Genomic DNA, 13,512 nt, shown 5'->3' with positions numbered 1-13,512 from the left:
GACAGTGGGAGAACTCCATGTGAGGTTAGTGAAGGGTTCAGCTGCCTGGAGGCCTCTCGCTAGGGGAGAGTTTCTGAGGTGTCTGGATGAAGAAATCAACCTCCCCTTTCCCCATCACATGGACAGTCTCGAAGGATCTTTCTTTAAGGGAAAAACTTAGTGTTTAGGGGGGATTGTCAAGGTGAAAATATATATCTTTATACTCTTTTTGTACTTTTATACTCTTATACTGTGAAACAATAAGTTTTTCCTAACTGCTTGCTTGCAAATGTAATTGTATTTAAAGATGGCTGCCAGTGTTCATTCTTTTTTTAGTTCAGTGTCTAAAGAGTTAAGAATTATTTCTCTTGAAAAGATAACTCTGGAATGTGAAGAAAGAAGTAACCACCGGGAGACGTTCTGACGAATCAGAGAGAGAGAGACTGAGCACTAGATGTATGCTGCTTAAACTCCGCCTATTGCATTCCTTTCCCTAGAACAATATAGTGCTGTGTATTTGAAAATAAAGTTCAGTTGGTATGACTGTGGCTGACACATGGTCACATGAGCATGCACTGAGATTGAACCAGCTACCTGTCTGACTCATTCTTACCCGGTACCACATGCTTATAGTTTAATTTGGAATGACTGGTGAATGAGGGTATATTGTCATTTACGACCCCGACAGTATCACATGTAAGAAACATAGATTATATATATATATATATATATATATATATATGTTAATTCTACACCACAAACACATTTTATATAGTACGCGCAGTAAATCTCTGCCTACTGCATAAATACGCCTATGTTAAGCAAAACATAGGTAATACGGTATGTCTTGCTATAGTAATTTTACACCACAAATATGGTTTATACAGTAAAACTATATTATACACCACAACAACTAAATTTACGCCTACTGCATAAATGTTTATACTAAGCAAAACATAGGTAATACGGAATAAGTCTTGCTATATTAATTTTACACCACAAATATGGTTTATACAGTAAAACTATATTATACTATATCAGCTGATTTAATCCTTTGTATGTAAACACGAACTAAATGCAATTTCTCATACAGATAATGACACGCATCCATCGGTCTCTATGTCGGAAAACTGGTATGCTCCCGAACCATGTGAAAATCTGGATTCAGACATCGAGATCATAGATGTCAAGAACTCTGTAACTTCATCGCTACCCGATGCTCCTAAAAGACGTGGAAATTCGTTAAACAGGTGTCTCAAGAATAGAAAAGGTAACGGTTCACTTGAAATACATACGACTCTCAGTTTTGTGTAGAAGTCAATTCTGTGTTACCTAATAGTTATATTTTATTTACATCTGCTAAACTAGTAGCCAGAAAAATTCAAATTGAAAAAGAGAATATTCCCGTCTCAACGAGTTCGAACAATGCGATGTCCATTAAACCAGGAGCTGCGGAGGTGCAATTCCCGGTTCATACTTGTAAGTATATATCTGGTCTGCTCTATACTGGATTTATACAGACATTGTTACAATGATTTCATGGATAACTGTCACAGTTAACTTTTCAAATATTACACAGGATCATGGATAACTGCGGGTGTGTAGCTTTTCCAATATTACACCGGTTTCGCGGATAACTGACACTTGTATCTTTTCTTTTAGATACGTCGGATCTTCAACCACGAGTTTTGCATCGGTGTAATTATGCATCTGCACAGAATCACCCCCAAAGAGCTAATGCGGCTATGAGAACAACTCCTTTCGCCCATCTGTGTTGTGGATCATGAGGAAAGCTACGTGGCATCAACACTCCGGGAATCCAAGCCCCAAGATTTCACATCAAAAATATAAGAACGTTTCAAGAGAGATTTGCATTGCAGAACGATAGTCCCAGCATAACTCAGGAAGCCAATAGCACAATCAGCATTCCACAAGTTACTCCTGAAAACAGAGAAATTGAGCAGCTCGCCGAGGATAAGCAATCAGCCATAGAACCGTTCAATATACGGGTGTGTCAAACTGTACAATCTGTAGATACTGCTCTTGCAGGATCTTCTAGCGATTTCGGCATTGTATTACCTCTAAAGAAACGAACAGTATCACAACAGCGTGTAAGTAAAAAACAGAAAGTTGCTGAACATTCATCTTACACAGGGAGTCCTGTGTGGGATGATGAACATGTCAAAATGTTTATTGCTATGTCTGCTCAGTACGTCCATACCAAGCTCGCACAGATCAAACTAAAATCTTTCTGTGATACGTATGAAAGCCTGATAAATGCATATCCAACACCTGGCATTATCGCTGAACTATGATTTTAAACTAAATCATGCATGTGTACATACACCCCCTGTGAATTTAAATAAATCTAAATCCACCTGACAGCTTGGTTGGCTATGGGTTGAAAAAATTAACTAAAATAATGCTGCAAAGATCTTATAGAGCAAGAGTCATTAAGAAGGCTCTACAGATGTTGGCTAGTTCCAGAAGATCGCAAGCAGCTAGAAGCGGGCGAAAGACGGTTTGCGGCGCAATAACTACACAATATTCCCAGAGGCTGTTACATGATTCAACTACAGTTTTACACATCCAAGGCAACCCTGGAGGTGTCAACAGCAGTACTGATCCAGATGCTCAGAGCAGTGGGCATCTTGAAACACATACTGAAAATGCGCATGATGCAGCCTCTGTAGGTAATGGTGTTTATGATAAAGAAATGGCCGTAGATTGTTCAGACGTTTTACAGCATTTTTATCATCATCAAAGGCCGCGCCGCAATTTTAACACGCATATACATACAGATCATTTTAGATTTGCAAATTTGGAGCGTGTACAATCATTTGTTGGGGCCGTGAATATTGTTCATGACAGCATTCAGTCATTACTGGATAGAATCAACAGGGACATTGAACCTGGTGACTTTGTACAGTTAAGGCTTGAATGTGGCAATACTTTAGACCCTATTTTCGCTACAAAACAAACCCAGGAAGATTTTAATTCTGAATCTTTTTTAAATGCTGTTGCCCGCACACTTCAAAGTAACGTTAAATGTCTAGCATCGAATTCGTTAAAGCTAGTCGTCACCATCATTAAAAATCGCGGTGGTGTAAAAAAAGGCGCTTGAAATCTATAGAGAACAGTCAGATCATTAAACAAAAGAGGCAGTGGCTGTATGATTTTAACACAACAAAAACACAAACATTTTTATAGCGTGTTTTACAACCACGTATGCCCGGCTAGAGCTCTATTCGCTGCTGGACCGGCTGCAGGAGAGGTGCCTTTATCACGACACAGATTGTTATTCTTGTACAGAGAGATGGTGAGTGGCAGCCGCCTTTAGGCAATTACCTTGGGGGAACTGACCAGTGAAATATCCGTTGGTACACACATTACAGAATTTGTATCCGCGGGCCCCCAAAACTTACGGATACAAACTCAACACCGGTAAAACTGTCTTAAAAGTTAAGGGGATAACACTAAATGTCGGTAACTCTCAATCTATTAATTTCAACAGTCTAAAATCTAGTTCTGGACTACCCGCGCAATTCTGACACAGAAACTCAGAAACGTATTGTCGTACAGCAGCCGTCCATTGTGAGAAATAAAAAATACTGGGAGATTGAAACAAGGCCATTACGCAAAACACAAAAGTGCGTTTACACAAAGCGGCGACTAATTGACGATTTCACCACCCTGCCTTTTGGCTATTAGCCGAGTATTGCGATGGATACACGCCTGCAACACCCATTCTCATGCATTCTAGCAGGCCCATCTAATTCTGGAAAGAGCTATTTTGTAAAACAACTGCTATATAATATTGAAACTAATTTTTCTCAGAAACCTGATAATATTGTTTGGTTTTATTCGTGTTGGCAAAAACTATATGATGAAATCTCTCTTTTCCCAACACCAGATTTGTGGAGGGTCTGCCGAATACATTCGTAGATGACTAATTATTCCCACCGGAGAAGGTGAATTTGGCTATTGTTGATGATCTCATGGAGAGTGCTAGTGAAAATTGTGAGATAGAAAAAGCCTTTACCAAGTATGTGCACCACAGAAATCTCAGCATTTTCTACCTGGTACAAAACATTTTGTCAGGGTAAGAAAAACCGTACGATAAATTTAAACACAAAGTACATGGTGCTTTTTAATAACCCCCGAGATAAATTACAAATTTTAACTGTAGCTCGTCAGATGTATCCCGGAAAAACACATTTTTTCCTAGAAGCTTTTGAGGATGCCACGCGGGATCCTTATGGGTATTTGCTTGTAGATTTGATAGCTAATACCCCTGAGGATCTTCACTTAAGGACTGGATTGTTTCCACCAGCGTTGCCTGCTGTCTATGTTCAAAAGAAAAACACTTCTAAAAGGTGAATTTTACGTGGAATCAGACATTCTACACTGTGTGCGTTGTGATGTAAAGATGTCTGAAAGACTCCGGCGTAACTGGGCTCTCTTAAACTCTGGTGAAAGCAACCCCCGCTGTCAGAAAGTCTATTTTGCGCAATGCAAGCAATGATTTAATTACAGCCATAGGCGAGATTGCTTTAAACATCTTAAAAGGCAGGATTCCCCTGAAAGAGCGTCAAAAAGGCATATTAAAGAAGTGGCGTAAAGCTATAAGAACCCTGAGCGACAGATCTCAGCCCATAAAGAAAAAGAAGCGGCTACTAAAGCAGGCCGGCGGGTTTATCGGCCCTCTTTTAGCTTTTGCAATTCCAATAATAACAAGTCTGCTCACAGGAAAATAATGGAGCATACAGAGAAAATGTATCTAGTCCCCAAACAGGAACTAGACAAACTAAGACACAGTACTACAGATAACATACGCGAAAGTGTTATTCGTCACCTTGATGGTGAAATTAGTGCCATTTTACAACGTCGTAACATTCCCGATGATGTGAAAATTAAAATGTATAGCTCCGTGCTACAGCGCTACTTGGTACATACACGGCACAGCTCAAAAGAAGTAATGGCTTTAAATCTCGTTAGCACTCCTGATCAGCAACAATTGTCAAATACCGACTCTGATAAAAATCAAGTGGTCGCTGAAATTGTCAGCCATATAAACCAAAGATATAAAAAGAATTACTACTACTAAACTGATTACTGCAGAATAAAAATGTTACAGCCTGGAATAATAAAGCTGAATTTATTTTCAAAGGATCCGTAATACCAGGGTCTAACTTACTGGATTTGGTACGTAGTACAACACAGAGTCATGCTCTGACCAGCAGAAATTTACCTCCGGGTTGGGATTCATTTATGCAGGCTATGGCCGAGCTAAATATACCATCTACAGTTGTGGGTAATCCCACTACTAGGAAGCTTTTAGATGAATTAAAGATTTCCAGCAGTGAGACATGCGCTGTACCTACACCACAGAAGCTAGCCCCGACGCCCCGTACAATTCAATCTTTACATTCCCCCTCATTAGGCACCACACGCGGTACTCTGCTGCCTAAAAAAAGGTCTCTACCGATACTACAATCCATGTGGCTCATGATGTAAAGAATGTACTGGATAAATGCTGTACTTGGCTTGTAACACTATATTATTTATTTTGTAAGAAGTGTAATGATGTATGTTAATTGTACTTGTGATACTATTTACTTATTTATTTTGTAAGAAGTGTGTTGGTGTATGTTCATTGTACAATTTAATGTTTTGCTTTTTACACTCTGTAAGAATTTTATATTATTGAAATGTCTTTGAGATGTATTTATTTTACAACAATAAAATCTTTTAAACTTTTACAATATCGTGTCTTTGCTTTTTATAAACGTATAAAACACACCGCTTCATACTTGCTGGTGTTGTAACATGGCCATATACATAATATGCTCATATAATGAGACTGGTGTTATAAGCCACATGTAAAAATGAGAATCCCAGTATCAAATAAATACACGACTGGATATAAAATTATATAAACGGCATGGTGTGTTATAAAACACATAAAATGAGGATACCTTTCACATAACAGGCTGCAGGATTGCCGACAGAAACATTGGTTCTAAAATACACTGCTCTGATACACTGCAACTTCATATAAAATTAAAATCTAATATGATATAAAAACAATGTATCAAATGCTGTGATAACAATATCAAACACTATCAAAAGGGAAAGCAGCCATGAACATTGGGAATAAAATACATTGCTCTGATTACAGCAGCAATCTCATAAGAACTTACTCTGTGATACACAGATTGCAGACAGAAACACTGGGAATAAAATACATTGCTCTGATTACAGCGCCAATCTCATAACTTCATATAAAATGAAAATCTAATATAATATAAAAACAATGTATCAAACACTGTGATAACAATATCAAACACTATCAAAAGGGGAAAGCAGCCAGACAGGGAGAGAAAGCTGCCAGACAGGGAGGGGAGGGGTTACACACTTTTGATACACTTTGATAGGGGCGGGCCCACCTGTCAAATTAAGTTTGACGAGACATCCCTCTTCTCTACTACTGGTGAGTATAAACTTCATTATTTGTTATATGAACAGGCTGTGGGGCCAACCTACTATATATATGGGGCTGGGGCCATCACTCTGTATATCTGGAGGCTGGGGCTATCATACTTTATATATGGGGAACTGGGGCCATCATACTGTAATACTGTATATATGGGGGCTGGGGCCATCATACTTTACATATGGAGGAACTGGAGCCATCATACTGTATATGGGGGCTGGGTCCATCATACTTTATATATGGAGGAACTGGGGCCATCATAATGTATATATCGGGGCTGGGGCCATCATACTGTATATATGGATGAACTGGGGCCATCAATCATACTGTATATATGAGGGCTGGGGCCATCATACTTTATATATGGAGGAACTGGGGCCATCATACTATATATATGGGGGCTGGGGCCATCATACTTTATATATAGAGGAACTGGGGCCATCATATTATATATATGGAGGAACTGGAGCCATCATACTATATATATATGGGGATCTGGGGCAATCATACTACACATGGGGAAATTGGAGCCATCATACTATATATATGGGGGCTAAGGCCATCATACTATACATGGGGGAGCTGGAGCCATCATACTATATAAATGAGGGAACTGGGGCCATAATACTATATATATGGGGAGAACTGGGGCCATCATACTATATATATGAGAGCTTGGGCCATCATACTTTATATATGCGGGAACTGGGGCCATCATACTGTAATACTGTATATATGGGGGCTGGGGCCATCATACTTTATGTATGGAGGAACTGGGGCCATCATAATGTATATATTGGGGCTGGGGCCATCATACTGTATACATGGATGAACTGGGGCCATCATACTGTTTATATGAGGGCTGGGGCCATCATACTTTATATATGGAGGAACTGGGGCAATCATACTATATATATGGGGGCTAAGGCCATCATACTATACATGGGGGAGCTGGAGCCATCACACTATATAAATGAGGGAACTGGGGCCATCATACTATATATATGGGGAGAACTGGGGCCATCATACTATATATATGAGAGATTGGGCCATCATACTATATATATGGGGGAACTGGGGTCATCATACTGTATTACTGTATATATGGGGGCTTGGTCCATCATACTTTATCTATGGAAGAACTGGGGCCATCATACTGTATATATCGGGGCTGGGGCCATTATACTGTGTATATGAATGAACTGGGGCCATCATACTGTATATATGAGAGCTGGGGCCATCATACCTTATATATGGAGGAACTTAGGCCATCATACTATATATGGGAGCTGGGGCCATCATACTATATGTATGGAGGAACTGGAGCCATCATGTATATATGAGGGAACTGGGGCCATCATACTATATATATGGAGGAACTGGGGCCATCATACTATATATATGGGGGAACTGGGGCCATCATACTATATATATGGGGAACTAGGGCCATCATACTATACATGGGGGAATCGGAGCCATCATACTATATATATGGGGGCTGGGGCCATCATACTATACATGGGGAAGCTGGAACCATAATACAATATAAATGAAGGAACTGGGGCCATCATACTATATATATGGGGAGAACTGGGGCTATCATACTATATATGTGAGAGCTGGGGCCATCATACTATATATATGGGGGAACTGGGGCAATTATACTGTATTACTGTATATATGGGGGCTGGGGCCATCATACTTTATCTATGGAAGAACTGGGGCCATCATACTGTATATATCGGGGCTGGGGCCATTATACTGTATATATGAATGAACTAGAACCATCACACTATATACATGGGGGAACTGGGGCCATCATACTGTATATATGAGGGAACTGGGGTCATCATACTATACATGGGGGAATCGGAGCCATCATACTACGTATATGGGGGCTGGGGATATCATGCTATACGTGGGGGAGCTTGAGCCATCATACTATATATATGGGGAGAACAGTGGCCATCATACTATATATATGGGGGAATTGGGGCCATCATCTACTATATAATTGTCTAAGGGTTTTTCTGTATGTCCTGGAAATCCCGCGTCTCTGATTGGTCGAGGCCACCTGGGCCTCGACCAATCAGCGACGGGCACAGTATCAACGTAGATGTCATAACGGTTGCCATGGCGACGATGATGTCATAAAGGTTGCCTCAACCAATCAGCGACAGGCACAGTCTGCCACGAATTCTGGAATCATCATTGTCCATATACTACGGGGACATGCATATTCTAGAATACCCGATGCGTTAGAATCGGGCCACATGGGGGAACTGGGGCCATCGTACTGTATATATGTAGGAACTGGGGTCATCATACTATACATGGGGGAATTGGAGCCATCATACTACGTATATGGGGGCTGGGGATATCATGCTATATGTGGGGGAGCTTGAGCCATCATACTATATATATGGGGAGAACAGTGGTCATCATACTATATATATGGGGGAATTGGGGCCATCATCTACTATATAATTGTCTAAGGGGTACTTCCTTCTGTCTGTCATGGATATTCATTGGTCGCGGCCTCTGTCATGGAATCCAAGTCGCTGATTGGTCTCGCCAGCTGCCTGTCATGGCTGCCGCGACCAATCAGCGATGGCCACAGTCCGATTAGTCCCTCCCTACTCCCCTGCAGTCAGTGCCCGGCGCCTGCTCCATACTCCCCGCAGTCACCACTCACACAGGGTTAATGCCAGCGGTAACGGACCGCGTTATGCCGAGGGTAACTCACTCCGTTACCGCTGCTATTAACCCTGTGTGACTAAGTTTTTACTATTGACGCTGCCTATGCAGCGTCAATAGTAAAAACATCTAATGTTAAAAATAATTTTAAAAAAATTATATACTCACCTTCTGCTGCCTTTCCCGCTCCTCTCGACGCTCCGGTGACCGCTCCATGCAAGCGGCAGGTTCCGGTGGCAAGCATGGTATGCGAGAAGGACCTGCCGTGACGGTCATGTGACCGCGACGTCATCACAGGTCATGCGCGCCTGCGCGAGAAGGACCTGCCATGACGTTACGGTCATGTGACCGCGACGTCATCACACCCTGGGACCGGAAGCTGCCGCCTGCACCCCACACAGGTGACAGAACTACAACGCGCCTTCGGAAGGTGAGTATATGTTTATTTTTTAACCTGTGACATACGTGGCTGGGAAATATACTACGTAGCTGGGCAATATACTACGTGACTGCCCAATATACTACGTGGCTGGGCAATATACTACGTGGCTCTGTGCGGTATACTACGTCACTGGGCAATATACTACGTGGGCTGTGCAATATACTATGTGGACATGCATATTCTAGAATACCCGATGCGTTAGAATCGGGCCACCATCTAGTGCTAGGATCAGGTAATAAAAGAGAAACAATAGTGTCCAGACTTAAAACAAAATCATTGCCAATGGATAAAGTGCTCAAGTGCCGCAGGGAAAAGCACCTAGGTCAACCAATAGTAAGGATCAATGTATCCCAATGGCTACAGTAGTATGCACGCTATGCCATTTAAACCTGGGACCCCATGCTCTTATACATGCTTACCCATGGCGTTACCAAGTCAGGACATGTGTCTCGCCGCCACCGACGCGCATTTCGCCTCTTTCTCAAGGTGCGGTGGTGTATAGTGTGCCAGACCGCCATTAAATAACATCAGCTCCATGTGTCCATCCACACGGCGCATGCATCCGGATCTGTGCACCGGTGATTGCATCGCTTCCGGCTGAGCGCGACAGCCATGCGGGTCAGGAGGACGCCGTAATGGCGTCACTGACCCGTACACCTCATCACCCAGCGCCATCGGCAATGCTCTGAACTGTACAGACCGCAGACATGCGTCCCTGGACACAGGAGCGACACCAACAAGGATTATTGAAAGGTTAACTAGGATGTAGCTGCGAACATACATCAAAATACATAACAGAATTCACCTACAATTTATATATATAATTGTCTAAGGGTTTTTCTGTCTGTCCTGGAAATCCCGCATCTCTGATTGGTCGAGGCCACCTGGGCCTCGACCAATCAGCGACGGGCACAGTATCGACGCAGATGTCATAATGGTTGCCATGGCGACGATGATGTCATAAAGGTTGCCTCGACCAATCAGCGACGGGCACAGTCTGCCGCGAATTCTGGAATCATCATTGTCCATATACTACGGGGACATGCATATTCTAGAATACCCGATGCGTTAGAATCGGGCCACATGGGGGAACTGGGGCCATCGTACTGTATATATGGGGGAACTGGGGTCATCATACTATACATGGGGGAATTGGAGCCATCATACTACATATATGGGGGCTGGGGATATCATGTTATACGTGGGGGAGCTTGAGCCATCATACTATATATATGGGGAGAACAGTGGCCATCATACTATATATATGGGGGAATTGGGGCCATCATCTACTATATAATTGTCTAAGGGGTACTTCCTTCTGTCTGTCATGGATATTCATTGGTCGCGGCCTCTGTCATGGAATCCAAGTCACTGATTGGTCTCGCCAGCTGCCTGTCATGGCTGCCGCGACCAATCAGCGACGGCCACAGTCCGATTAGTCCCTCCCTACTCCCCTGCAGTCAGTGCCCGGCGCCCGCTCCATACTCCCCGCAGTCACCGCTCACACAGGGTTAATGCCAGGGTTATGCTGCGGGTAACTCACTCCGTTACCGCTGCTATTAACCCTGTGTGACCAAGTTTTTACTATGGACGCTGCCTATGCAGCGTCAATAGTAAAAACATCTAATGTTAAAAATAATTTTTAAAAAATTATATACTCACCTTCTGCTGCCTTTCCCGCTCCTCTCCGGTGACCGCTCCATGCAAGCGGCAGGTTCCGGTGGCAAGCATGGTATGCGAGAAGGACCTACCGTGACGGTCATGTGACCACGACGTCATCACAGGTCATGCGCGCCTGCGCGAGAAGGACCTGCCATGACGTCACGGTCACGTGACCGCGACGTCATCACACCCTGGGACCGGAAGCTGCCGCCTGCACCCCACACAGGTGACAGAACTACAACGCGCCTTCGGAAGGTGAGTATATGTTTATTTTTTAACCTGTGACATACGTGGCTGGGAAATATACTACGTAGCTGGGCAATATACTACGTGACTGCCCAATATACTACATGGCTGGGCAATATACTACGTGGCTCTGTGCTGTATACTACGTCACTGGGCAATATACTATGTGGGCTGTGCAATATACTACGTGGACATGCATATTCTAGAATACCCGATGCGTTAGAATCGGGCCACCATCTAGTTATATAATAAATATAAAAATAAAGTGCATAAGTGCAGTACAGTGATATACTAGTGACATATTATATCAAAATACATACAATATTATTATTATTATTTATTTATATAGCACCATTAATTCCATGGTGCTGTACATAAGAAAGGGGTTACATACAGGGTTATGAATATCGTTTACAGTAAACAAGTTTACAGTGACAGACTGGTACAAAGGGGAGAGGACCCTGTCCTTGCGGACTTACATTCTATGGGATAGTGGGGAAGAGACAGAAGGTCGGAGGTGCAGCAGCTCTGGCGGTGGTGAGGCGGCTGCTCTGGCGATGGCGAGGCGGCAGAATGGTTATTGCAGGCTGTAGGCTTTCTTGAAGAGATGGGTTTTCAGAAATCTTGGAGGCGGTTGTGTGAGGAACGAATAAGTGTGGAGGAGAGTAGGAGGTCTTGGGAGGATCGGAGATTACATGAGGGAAGGTATTGGGAGATTAGTCCAGAGATCTAGGGAGGGGACAGGTTGTGGATGGCTTTGTAGATCAGTGTTAGTAGTTTGAACTGGATTCGTTGGGGAATTAGGAGCCAGTGGAGGGATTTGCAAAGGGGAGAAGCAGGGGAGTAGCGAGGAGAGAGGTGGATTAGCCGGGCAGCAGAGTTGAGGACAGACTGGAATGGTGCAAGAGAGTTAGCGGGGATGCCACAGAGGAGAATGTTGCAGTAGTCGAGGCGGGAGATAAGGGCATGCACAAAAGTCTTAGTAGATTGTGGGGTGAGGAAGGGACGGATTCTGGCAATATTTTTGAGTTGGAGGCGACAGGAGGTGGCAAGAGTTTGAACGTGCGTTTTGAAGGACAAGGCAGAGTCGAGAGTTACCCCGAGGCAGCGGATTTCAGGTGCGGGAGAGAACGTGATGCCGTTTACCATAATAGATAGATCAGGTAGGGGGGATACGCGAGATGGGGGAAAGATGATGAGTTCGGTTTTGTCTACATTGAGTTTTAGGAAGCGAGAGGTGAAGAAGGAGGATATGGCTGACAGACACTCCGAGATTCTGGACAGAAGAGAGACGACATCTGAGCCAGAGAGGTAGATCTGAGTGTCGTCCGCATACAGGTGGTACTGAAAGCCATGGGACTTTATGAGTTGCCCTAGGCCAAGGGTATAGATGGAAAAAAGTAGGGGCCCTAGGAGAGAGCCTTGAGGGACTCCAACAGAGAGAGGGCGGGATGAGGAGGTAGTGTGGGAGTGTGAAACGCTAAATGTGCGGTCGGAAAGGTATGAAGCAATCCAGGACAGGGCAAGGTCTTTGATGCCAAGGGAAGAAAGAATCTGTAGCAGTAGGCAGTGGTCAACTGTGTCGAAAGCAGAGGACAGGTCAAGAAGGAGGAGGATGGAGAACTGTCTGTTAGCTTTGGCTGTAAGTCATTAGTAATTTTTGTAAGGGCAGTTTCGGTGGAGTGGTGGGGGCAGAAGCCAGATTGGAGGTTGTCAAGGAGGGAGTTAGATGAGAGGTGGGAGGAAATTTGAGCATGGACATGCTGCTCAAGGAGTTTTGAAGCAAATGGGAGCAGTGATATGGGGCGGTAGCTGGGCAAAGCAGTTGGGTCAAGGTTAGCTTTTCTGAGGATGGGTGTGATGGTGGCATGTTTGAAGGCAGAGGGGAAGATAGCGATAGGTTGAAGAGATGGGTTAGGGATGGAATGAGCATGTTAGTGAGATTGGGGAGCAAGTGGGAGGGGATGGGGTCAAGTGCACAGGTGGTGAG

The 13,512-nt window shown here is 43.5% G+C and overlaps 1 long non-coding RNA gene across 1 annotated transcript; it reads left to right on the top strand.

The window, feature by feature from the left end:
* Positions 1-1,078: 1,078 nt before the first annotated feature.
* Positions 1,079-2,346, top strand: LOC143802951 (uncharacterized). The gene is made up of 3 exons (XR_013220946.1): positions 1,079-1,249; positions 1,348-1,458; positions 1,642-2,346. It is a non-coding gene; the product is annotated as an uncharacterized LOC143802951 (long non-coding RNA).
* Positions 2,347-13,512: the final 11,166 nt, after the last annotated feature.

The sequence above is a fragment of the Ranitomeya variabilis genome, chromosome 1, assembly GCF_051348905.1.
Source record: "Ranitomeya variabilis isolate aRanVar5 chromosome 1, aRanVar5.hap1, whole genome shotgun sequence".
Taxonomy (NCBI): Eukaryota; Metazoa; Chordata; class Amphibia; order Anura; family Dendrobatidae; genus Ranitomeya; species Ranitomeya variabilis.
The sequence above is the reverse complement of the archived record's forward strand: the minus strand, read 5'-3'. Positions and strand labels throughout refer to the sequence as shown.